At 35.7% G+C, this 10,468-nt stretch overlaps 1 long non-coding RNA gene and 1 pseudogene across 1 annotated transcript; one reads left to right on the top strand and one right to left on the bottom strand.

Moving 5' to 3' along the window:
* Window positions 1-430: 430 nt before the first annotated feature.
* Window positions 431-8,361, bottom strand: LOC109367865. Its single transcript, XR_002115398.2, has 3 exons — window positions 7,989-8,361; window positions 3,978-7,312; window positions 431-2,939 (listed from the first exon to the last, which is right to left on the bottom strand). It is a non-coding gene; the product is annotated as an uncharacterized LOC109367865 (long non-coding RNA).
* Window positions 8,362-8,406: 45 nt separating this feature from the next.
* Window positions 8,407-10,468, top strand: part of LOC104911228 — a 4,500-nt pseudogene continuing 2,438 nt past the window's right edge.

Genomic DNA, 10,468 nt, shown 5'->3' with positions numbered 1-10,468 from the left:
AGAAACTTCAAAAAGAATGGTAAAAAGTAAAGAAAAAAAAAAGATATATTAACATGTTAATGAGAATTATGAAGAAAATTTCAGAAAATGGAAGTTGTGATCAAACTGGGGAAGTTGAACTGGTGAATGGGACACCAAAACACAAAATAAAAACTGGAATAAGACAGGAAAAAAACAGATTTGAGAGAGGAAAAAAAAATTACAGAAGTTCTAGCTGCTAAATAATATATTAGTTTCCATAGACATCAGAAACCTGCCACAGAGCCTGAGGGGCCAACTCGTGTTCAAAGTGTACAAAGGAGTGTTCAATGGGATAGTGCCAGAGTAGAAAAGTTCAATCCTTTCCAGATGTATTTCCATTGCAGTGGTTGAGCCTTAGGAAAAATTTCAAGTTGAATTAATAGTAGAAGAGATTTTAGGGCGGCGGGAAGGGGAGGAAAGGAAAGTAACAACAAAGTGCTAAGTATTTATGTAAGAGCTCTTATCTGTCTTAAGAAAAATGTTAGAACTTTCACTGTTCTGCACTACTTGGATTGGTTTCTATATCAGAGTGAAAAAAGTTACGAACGTAATATTAAAAAAAAAAACTTTGCATGTAAACATGTAGTGAAATGAAGATCACATAGCCCAATTTTTGAATTTTGGAAACTAGAATTTGTCGTCATGTGAATACATATGACAAAACATTCAAGAATTAATATGGCTTTGCTGAAGAATTCTTTGAAACTGTTGATATGTGTGTGGACTGCAGATTGGTCGATATATTGCAGGAATTCTTCATAAGGATCTTTAAAAATATATAAGCTAGGAGCAGAGGGAAGATCCTTCTGTGAGTCTATAAGCAATAAGTTCAGGAAATCTCTCAGGGAATTCGGAGATCATTTCAGAATGGAATGAATTTCGTGGTGATTTTGCTGATGGTTCCACCTTCTTCATGGTCTTCAAAAAACTGTATATAGGGATTTCATTGTACTGAATGACTGGCTGATAAAAAGGCATTTTATTGATAAATAATAGAAAAGTTTTTAATTTGGTAGCATCTGATAAAAAACAGTGTAGAACATCTTTATCATCTCAATTTGAAATTGCCATCAAAGCAAAAACATTCCTGAAAATGTTCTAACTTCTTTGTGTATGTTTCCTTAAATGGAAATAACATCCTCAGACAAATTCCAAGTTTTTCCGAGAAAAATATGTTAAGGGAACTGTAATGGGCAATAAGCGATGCAGGCACACTGAAGAATCTGTCTACTTGCATGAAAGTCCTGAAAGTCTCTCAGTACAGAAAGAAATGAAGTTTGTGATGTACTTTGTACTAAATGAGTAATTTTCAGACCATGGATTTGTAGCTCAGTTATGAGCTTACTGTCATCAAAAAAGCAGATATCAGGATTCCCATCTCAAAGATTTGATAGACTTGGTTTTTATAGTAAACTATGAAGAGAAGGGTAAAAGATTTTCCTCCTTTGGAAATGATGCATCTTCTTAGGCTTATCCTGGCTTGTTGGATTCAGTTTCTGGTGAAGAGATCCTAGTTGCTGTGCTTCAAATCTTACCTCAGAAGGCATCTTAATAGTTCAGAGGTCTCCAAAGAGCAAGGGATGCTAATTGTCATCTATGCTGTAATATTTGGGTGTTGGGTTTGAAGTTACAGCAATTAAGAGTGTGGAGGCGAATTAGAAAAACAAATGTGTTTGTTAAGAGATTTATTCAATTATAATTAGTAGGAAAGCTGGAGCATTCACAAAGGCTGGAGACCAGTTCAAACAAGTTTCCATAATCCCCACCCGCCTAAACTCAACCAAAGGCACTAATTTAATAACATTGCATCATCCAGGAAAAAAACAAAACAAAACAAAAAAAAACAACACAACAACACAAAACAAAACAATGCACACACACACTCTCACTGCCTAATCAATGAACTTGAGAGCAGGGCACTGTCACCTAGTTCTAATGACCTAATTACCCTTTTCTGGTCTTTACATCTGGGTCCTATCTCACTGACCCCAACCCTAGGACTGCTGTAATGCTCCGCTGCTCTGTGGAGGAACACACGTGGGTACTAAATGAATATCAATCCAGGCTTTCCTTCATCATTAAAAGTTTCGATGAAGGATCTCGTTGAGATTTTTTAGGAAATGCTTTCTCCGTGATTCTTCTAAGGGCTCTGTTGGCCAACTCCCTCCAAGAGTATGGAAGGAATGGAGAAGAGAGACTAGGTGCTACAAGGAGATGAGAGTTATCTGTTGATGAGAGTGACTTGTTGAAAAAGAATGTTAGAACTGATAAGAATATGTAGGATGCAACACCAGATAGGTCAAGAGGTTTTTTTTAGAGAAATTCAGGTTCAGTATCAAATAGTCACAATTCAAACAGTTTTCTGTTAAAATTAACTGATTTGAGGTAATTATAATGCATAATTCTGTGGAACAATGGCTCTTTATGGTTTCAAGTAGTGCTTTTATAAGTCACATGATGTTGGCCTAAATCTTCCTACATAGCTAGAAGTTATAGTCAGAAGAAAGCTGAATTTACTCTATAACTATTCAAAACAAAACTGAAAGCTGACACCTTTCTGTGTTTTCTACTAGATGGATTCTTTTTTTTTTACCTACATTTCCAATTAAAATCTTCTGTATGAGTAGAGAGACTGACTGGGAGAAATAAAAAGGCAAATTACCTTTGTGTCTAGCAACCGCATTCTGTGTCCTTTCTTTGGCTGTTAGCCAAAGTCTATATCACGTGCCTGGGCAGCTCTGCTTCTGAGTCACACAATAACGCCATTGGTATTTACTTCAAGCCACTTTGATCAGCCATACTTGATCAAAAGCATGGCTAAAGGTAGGCACTCAATTTGGTATTGCTTAGAAGTACAAAGGAGGTATAGGAAGCAGGTCAGCTGAGATGATCCCAGATAGTGGGGTCAGTGGACCAACCTGGAAGATGAAGAAGAACATTTTAATGAAGGCTTTCAAAATAATGAAAGTTGCTTAAGTCTTGAATTAGTCATTGGAAAGATTCCTGTTAACTATATTTTCATGTTGTATAGAAACATATTTATTACAATTTTAAGTACTATATTACTGCTTGAAATCCATAATTAATTGATTATTTTCTTTCTTTCTTTAATTCAAGAACATTATTAGGAAAGAAGGATGGGCCACTGATTACAGCATTTGGCTGGGACCTGGAAGTTTCTGCTTTCCTTCCCAGCTCAGCCACTGATTCAGCCCATATAAACTTAGCTTCCTGCCTGCATATAGCTACTGACAAAGGATGACAGTCCTTCCATTCTTTGTTTATACTGTCAGTGCAGGATTCTGATGCCAAACTGTAGATAAATAACTTGAGCTTAAAAGCACAACATCTACAAAAGATTGGCAGTAAGAGAAAAGGTTCAGATGAAATGCTCCCAACTGACAGGGTCTTTACATCAAAATAGAAGGTGAAAAAGCCTTCCATTTTAAACACAACAGTTATATACATCTTTATTTTCTTGTACAGTACACTTGTGCTGAACAGATAACAAATATTTGCATTTCTTGGTCATGAAATAAAAAGTTTTGGTAAAAACATAGGCTCAGAGTGTCCTGTGATGCATACAAATTATTACTATTCGCAGTTTATTTGTGTTTTGTCATCTCCTTCTGTGTTGCTATGCAGGTAACACCTCTTGGATGCCTGTTGTAAGCACATCAGCACATTAATTTTAAGGAAGTTTACAACTGAAGAATATTTCCAACTTCACTTTGAAGCTATATAATTGAAGCTGTGGTCCTGTAGATCACTGGTTTTCAAACTGTGTATTACTGTTACTAAGGAAAGTGACATGGTCTGAAATTGATAAAAGATAACCTTGTTTTCATTAAACACCATAGAAGTAAAATGATGCTCAAGGCCACTGACAGCAATTTTGTATTTTCATACTGTTTTTCATCTTATTTAAATGAAGAAACTTAATGTGTTATACTCACCTAACTTAGTGAGGAAACTGAAGTCCAACAGTTAGTGATGTTTCCAAAGTTAAAGCTCAGCTGCTCAACAGAGCTGGCAATTCTTCTGGAATTTTCAAAACAGTACTTTGCTCCTCAGGCAGTCCATCCCAGCCTGAAGTCACTCCAATATTTTCAACTTTATTTGGACAATGAAAAGTATTCCTGAAGATCTTTATAATAAGTAAGATTTCAACCTTTAGTTTTTATTTTATTTTGTCAACTGTTTTGAATACTTTTTCCTTTCTTGGAAATCGTTCAAACATGAGAATTTCAGAATACTTTTTTTTTTTTTTTTAACAAATACTACTATTACACAAATACACAAATCTGAAAAGAATCTCCACAGAGAAGCTGCTAAACATAAAAATAGTGAAAAACTGACCATCTTTTAAAAGAATTTGAGGTCTGAATAAAGGTTTCTAATGCTAGAACATGCTCTCTACACTTCTGCTCCCTTTCCAGGAGGGCTCCCATCACGTGCAAAATTCTGTCTTGTACACCAACCTGCACACTTTTGAAGCAGCATTAGGAGGTTTACTTGTTACTGCTGTGTAATACATATAAGACACCTGCTACATTGTAGTAGGCAATCTGTAACTGGAGTTGATCTTGTAACCTAAAAGCTGGAAATTAACGTATAGCTATCACTGCAGTGTTTAGGTCCCTCCAAAGGTAATGCCTCTTATTTATTTCATAGAAAGTAGAGCAGTTCCAAAGAATAAAATAGTACTATTTGATAGAGAAAATTCTCAGCTACAAAAGCCTATTTTTTTAACATAGTCGCCACCATTAGCTATGTGTTTTTTGCCAAAGGTTTACAAGAGCCTGTATGTCATGATCATAAAAATCTGCAGCAGTGAAGATGACCTGCCATCATTATTGCCACTGCTGAAACGCCCTACCCACTGCCTGCCTCACTGTGTTCACATCCACTTTTGGTCTCCAGAAACACTCAGCAAGTTTGAAACAAAAGAAACTGTCAGGAATCTGTTTGCAAAATGTCATTAAATGCATGAAATGTATAGTTAGATTTCTCCTAAAGATGTTGAAGTGTGAGACGGGGTGTGGAATACATACAGATATACATGAAGTGCAGAACAATAACATAGATTACATAGTTATGTAGAATTTGTAGCAAGTTGATTGTGGTCTTAATTATCAGCAGTAGTAAACAACACATCTTTGATTATTTAAGTATTCTGGAATTTTATTCCCATTACAAATAATTAAGAAGCAGGATCTACTACAGTAGAGGAATGACCGCTATGAATCCAGTTAATGTGGTTTCATGACATAGTTTGAGAGCTGAAATTGTGATTAGCAGGAAGGTGTTACTGTTACTGGCTCATGGCATTGAAGGTCACACCTGGCACACAAAATTTTAGTTTAAAATTGATGTTGCATCTTATTTTGCTGTTATAAATAAATAGAAGGGAAGTACCTTGTTAAAATTTAGCCCATCATCATTGTAAACTAGACAGTAATTACAGACCTTCCCAAATGAAAAGAAAACAAGAGGTGTATATCCATTTTGTAGCATAGTTTGTCCTTGACAACCATGACCATTTGTTCACCTAGGCTTTGACAAGTAAAACAATCCCTGTGATTGTGAGCTTTTGCAGCTAAAATTAGAGGAAATAAGTACAAAGAAAAAGGAGGAAAAGAAGGAAAGAGAAAAACAAAGAAGGGTGAATGTCCAGACAAGATTTATCCATGAATGTTCTCTTTGTTTATCTATGTATTGACTAAATTATTTATGTGTAAGGGGAAAGTGGTCACAAATAGGGAAATATATTTCACGTGACCATTGATGTATCATTACTACAGTCAGACAGAGAGTGTACAGACAATTTGGTGTCCATACTCAGTTTCAAGATCAGGAGGAATATTTGGCTGTGATCAGACTTTGGGGGAGCACTGAACTGCAGCAAAGTATTTTGCTGACTGTTGACACTAAGCATTAGTTCCAGGCAAAAATAGCTGGTTTTCGGTAGGGTCTCAATTACACAATGTTAACGCTAAGCTCCTCCACTTCATCAGGAGGAACAGACAGAAAATCACAGTCACTGTTCAAAAAGCTTCAAAAATTTTTTGGCTTGACCAAATTGCAGGAACTATGTTGGGAAATACCATGTAATCAATATTTGCTCTCCTCTCATCTCACCTCCATCTCCATCCCGTCTTTTTGTTGTTGTTGTTCTATTCCATGCTATATCGGGTCTGTTTAATATTTAACAGTGGAAATTAAGCATTAAGATGATTTAACAGTACAAATAACAGTGTGGAAAAAAGCGTGGTCTGCTGACTGCAGAAGGGCTTCTGCTTTTCTAAGTACTGCAAAGACACTTTTCTTAAAGACTTGAAAGTGATGCTTTCTGTGCTTGGTGACTTTTCATGTTAGGTTTATTATACCTGTGTTCTTGTAAATTTGTTATGTGTGGATGTTGCTATGAAATATTAATTTGTAAGTAAGGGACCAGTGGGACCTACTGGTCTAAGGGAATACAATCTGAAGTCAGAATCAAACAACAAAGTCATGGGGACTTTTAAGGAGGTTTGCAAAGCAGAATGCTGATGAAATCACAGCTATGCTGTGACTCAAAATTAGCATCATCCCACTAGTGACTGAACAACTAGGTCCACATACAAATTCTTCTGTTGAGTTAATATATAAACCAGACAAATTGCTAAGGCCATGCTCTCTAGTAAGGACTGTTTTGAGTGCAGGGGTGGATGAATTTAAATTTAATTGCATCTATTATTCTCATAGACGAACTAAACTGCAGTTTAGCACAGAATTGATTTCTGAATTTCCAATTAAAAATACATCCCAGAATTAATAATGTCTTTATGATTTCTTGGCTAACCAAAAAATCTTAGTGGCTTGAATTTTCTAATTTCAGAATGTTAAAGTTAATATGATTAACATCTCTAAAGAGAAAGTTATGTGGGGAAAACTAGGTGACAATATTTCAGTTCTGGCATTCCAAGTTTTAGTAGAAGTAATGCTAAGAGAGGTTTTGGAACCAGCCTGTTATCAGTAGAAGTTAAGAACAAAGTTATGCCTAACAAATGCAGTTAATCCATATTCTTTACTTCAGAAATTCTTTCCAATTTAGGTTAATTCATATATGGAGGCAATAAGTGGTCATGACAGACAAAAAAACCATCCTGTTTTTCACTTAATTTCATGATTTTTCAAATAGCTAGGGAAGGATAGTCTATGACAAATAACAAATACTATTGAAAGAAACTGTGCACGATGTTGTTTCTTCATTTATCTGGAATATCGGAGGATTTTATTTCATTTTTTTCTGGAAGAAAGGGAGAAAATTCTGATTAAAATAGCTGCTAATGTTTGATTCACATTTCCGTCTACATCCATACTACACATTTTTTGTTAGAGATATTAAAATTTAACATGATCTCATCTCACTGCAGGTCACAGCAGTTGTCAAATACAGTGAGCATATTCCAGGAAATGTAAGATCATAGATTTAGTATATACATTATCTATAAACAAACCAAGACAAAACAAACAGTAAAAACCACCATACAAATAAAGAAATAAATAAACTGGTTAATTGCCAAGAATCCTGCAACTACAGCAGCTAACAGAAACTTTACCTAGATCTTGTTTAGAAGATAGGTAGAGTGGATCTGGGAATGAACAAGAGACCAACAGGACCTCACCTTATTAAGAATTTGGAAAATAAATTCCTAGAAGAGAAGAATTCTAATAGACTTTTGGTTGGAAACAAGAAGAGTAATCGTAACAATAGAAAAGCTGGAGAAAAGATTTTATGTCAAATCTGTGAGGTAAAAAGAAGCTTATTTTCATAGATTCCTCAATTCTAAAAAGATCTGATGGGGGATACCTCCACAAAATAGAGAACTAAATTCAGTAGACTAGAGACTTGTTCCAGCTGCTCTGAAGGACTGCAAGCTTGTGTGAATCATTCCATACCAGCATTAGAAGAAAAAACTCACCCATTTCTAAGGGGATTATTCTAGAATATCCTTTGATTTCTGAATGGAATGTGTTCTCCTTTTGCCTTCATGGACTCAGGTACTTCCTGCTGCTCTAGAGGGAGCCACATATCCTACGAAGCTGTGGCTATCAGGTTATCAGGTGAGAGACGCAGTCCCTTTAACAAATTAGAAGCATTTGTTGCATACCCTGAAAGAGAGGATCTCTCTGTTCCAAAAAGTCCCTCACTCTCTGGTATTTCCCATATCTTTATACCCAGTTTTGAGTGCCCTGCTGCCATAGTATCAGTTTCTTCCAGGTTTTTGCCTTGCATTTTGCCTTGAACTTTATGTAGATGTACGTGAAGCTTTCATCCTTCACTTATCAGCTGTGGCCAATGACTGGCCATGAGTTAGCAATGATGAAGTAAACAGGAGTATGAACTTAGTGTGCACTGAATAGTTATGATAACTGATTGTGAACTGTCTTGAGATTCTTTGTGTTTTCCAAACTGCATTTAGGTGGTACTTTGGAGTATGAAAAGTCTTTGAAACCCACACATCTTTTTACTTCATAACAGTGTGGTTTGTTGTTCCTATATGATCCAGGAAATAAAATATTATTATTAACAGAGATTATTACGGACTTTGACTCTACACTTTCATTACCAGTAGGGAAGAAAATTATCTTTTCAGAGCAGTTACAGTAGAAATTATGATTTTACTGAACCTGATGTTTTCCTCAAGATCTTAATTGAATTTAATAACGACACAATATTATTTACTTGTCTACTTTAAATATTTTATGTAGTTGGATATTTACAGTTGTGCTATATAATATTTATCATGACAAACTATTCATTATTTCTTACTACCAAGCTCATCATTACCTTGTGCTCATCTAATGGTTGTTTATTTTATGACAGAATGATTTGAAAAGAAAACGAAGTATCACCTGTACCTGTGTTTATTCCTTGCCGGTCTGTGTTGTCACACAGTGTCACTGTGAAAATGTTTGCCATAAAGTCAATAATACAGATCTACTTGATGGAACAAAAAATATATTAAAGCATAATGGTCAAAAGCAAGGCTCCAAATACACAGATTTTGCATTTAGATTTTACAAGCAGACTATATCAGAAGAGGATGATAAAAACATTTTCTTTTCTCCCATAAGCCTCTCCACTACCTTTGTTAGCTGTTGGTTCTAAGTCAACCACCCTGACCCAGTTTTTGGAGGACTGGGCTTTGGCAGTCTGACTGAGACTTGCATACACGATATGCACGAAAATTTTCATAAACTTTTAGCAGTACTGAACTGTACTGATGTTAACATCACATTAAACATAGGAAATGTTTTCCCAGCTATTTGTTATGAACTACAGGAGACATTTTTACAAAATATTCAACGATTTTATGATGCAGATTTTTTTCTACTGATTATCATAAATCGGAAGAAACTAAGTTGCAAATCAAAAACTATGTAAAGGAAAAAACCCAGGGGGAAGTTCCTGAATTAATTGCTCATCTTGATGCAAATACTATATTGGTTCTTGTTTATTTTAAAGGTACGAAACCAAATATTATATTCCAATGTATGATTTTGAAGCAAAACAAAGGAACTGTAGGGAAAGATCTAAGCTGTGGAGGACTTTCAAAGTAAGGATTATATTTTGTCAAAAGCAAAGTGTCTGATTTTTGAGAAATTACTTGATTTTGGCCTAGTTTGTCCAAAATTTGTATGTAGAGAAATCTCACTCTAGTTGGCTGCCTCATAGACACGGACACCTCATAGCTTGCAGTACCACTGGTCTGTGACATAGAAACTAAGGATGTTTCTGAAATGTCGATATTGTGCCAGTCAATCTATTAGGGGACTGACATCCTTGCACTGTCAGAATCTCTAGTACAACGATAGATCTATTAGATATGTTGTGTAAAATGTTGGGACCTAGGTTGAGGATCTGTTCTTCTGAAGCCCTGCTTTGATGCTAGAATCCTTCATTCTTCTGAAGAACTCCTCATCAGGACAAGGGCAGTCAGTGTGCATCTGGTCTGGCGCATCTCCTAACATGGGAAAATGGAAGGGCAAGAAAAGCATAACGTAATCCTGTGGCCAAGTCTTAAAGTAGGCGCATTTAAGTAACAAAAGAAACAAGAGATAGGGAAGTATGGCTACAACAGAAGCAAGATTCTCTTTCTCAGCTGGTCCTGATCAAGCTTTGATTGTTTTTCAGCAAGACAGGACTTTATGCTAAACTTACTGCCCAGCGAAAATGGGCAGTAAAAAATCGTATGTTCAGCAGTATGTTGAAGTGATTTAGTAATATTCCTCTCTCATCAACAGTTTCTCAGCTTTCTCACATGTGGTCTGATTCATATTAGTCATTTTTATGATATTCATATGATCAAGTGCAACATTGTCTCCTTCTCCTCACTAGCTGCCTGGGGAAATTGTTTTGATTCTGCAAATACCCATGAGGATGATTTTTTTTTTTTTT

The sequence above is a fragment of the Meleagris gallopavo genome, chromosome 5, assembly GCF_000146605.3.
Source record: "Meleagris gallopavo isolate NT-WF06-2002-E0010 breed Aviagen turkey brand Nicholas breeding stock chromosome 5, Turkey_5.1, whole genome shotgun sequence".
In the NCBI taxonomy this organism is placed as follows: domain Eukaryota; kingdom Metazoa; phylum Chordata; class Aves; order Galliformes; family Phasianidae; genus Meleagris; species Meleagris gallopavo.
This window is presented reverse-complemented; position numbering and strand designations above follow the sequence as displayed.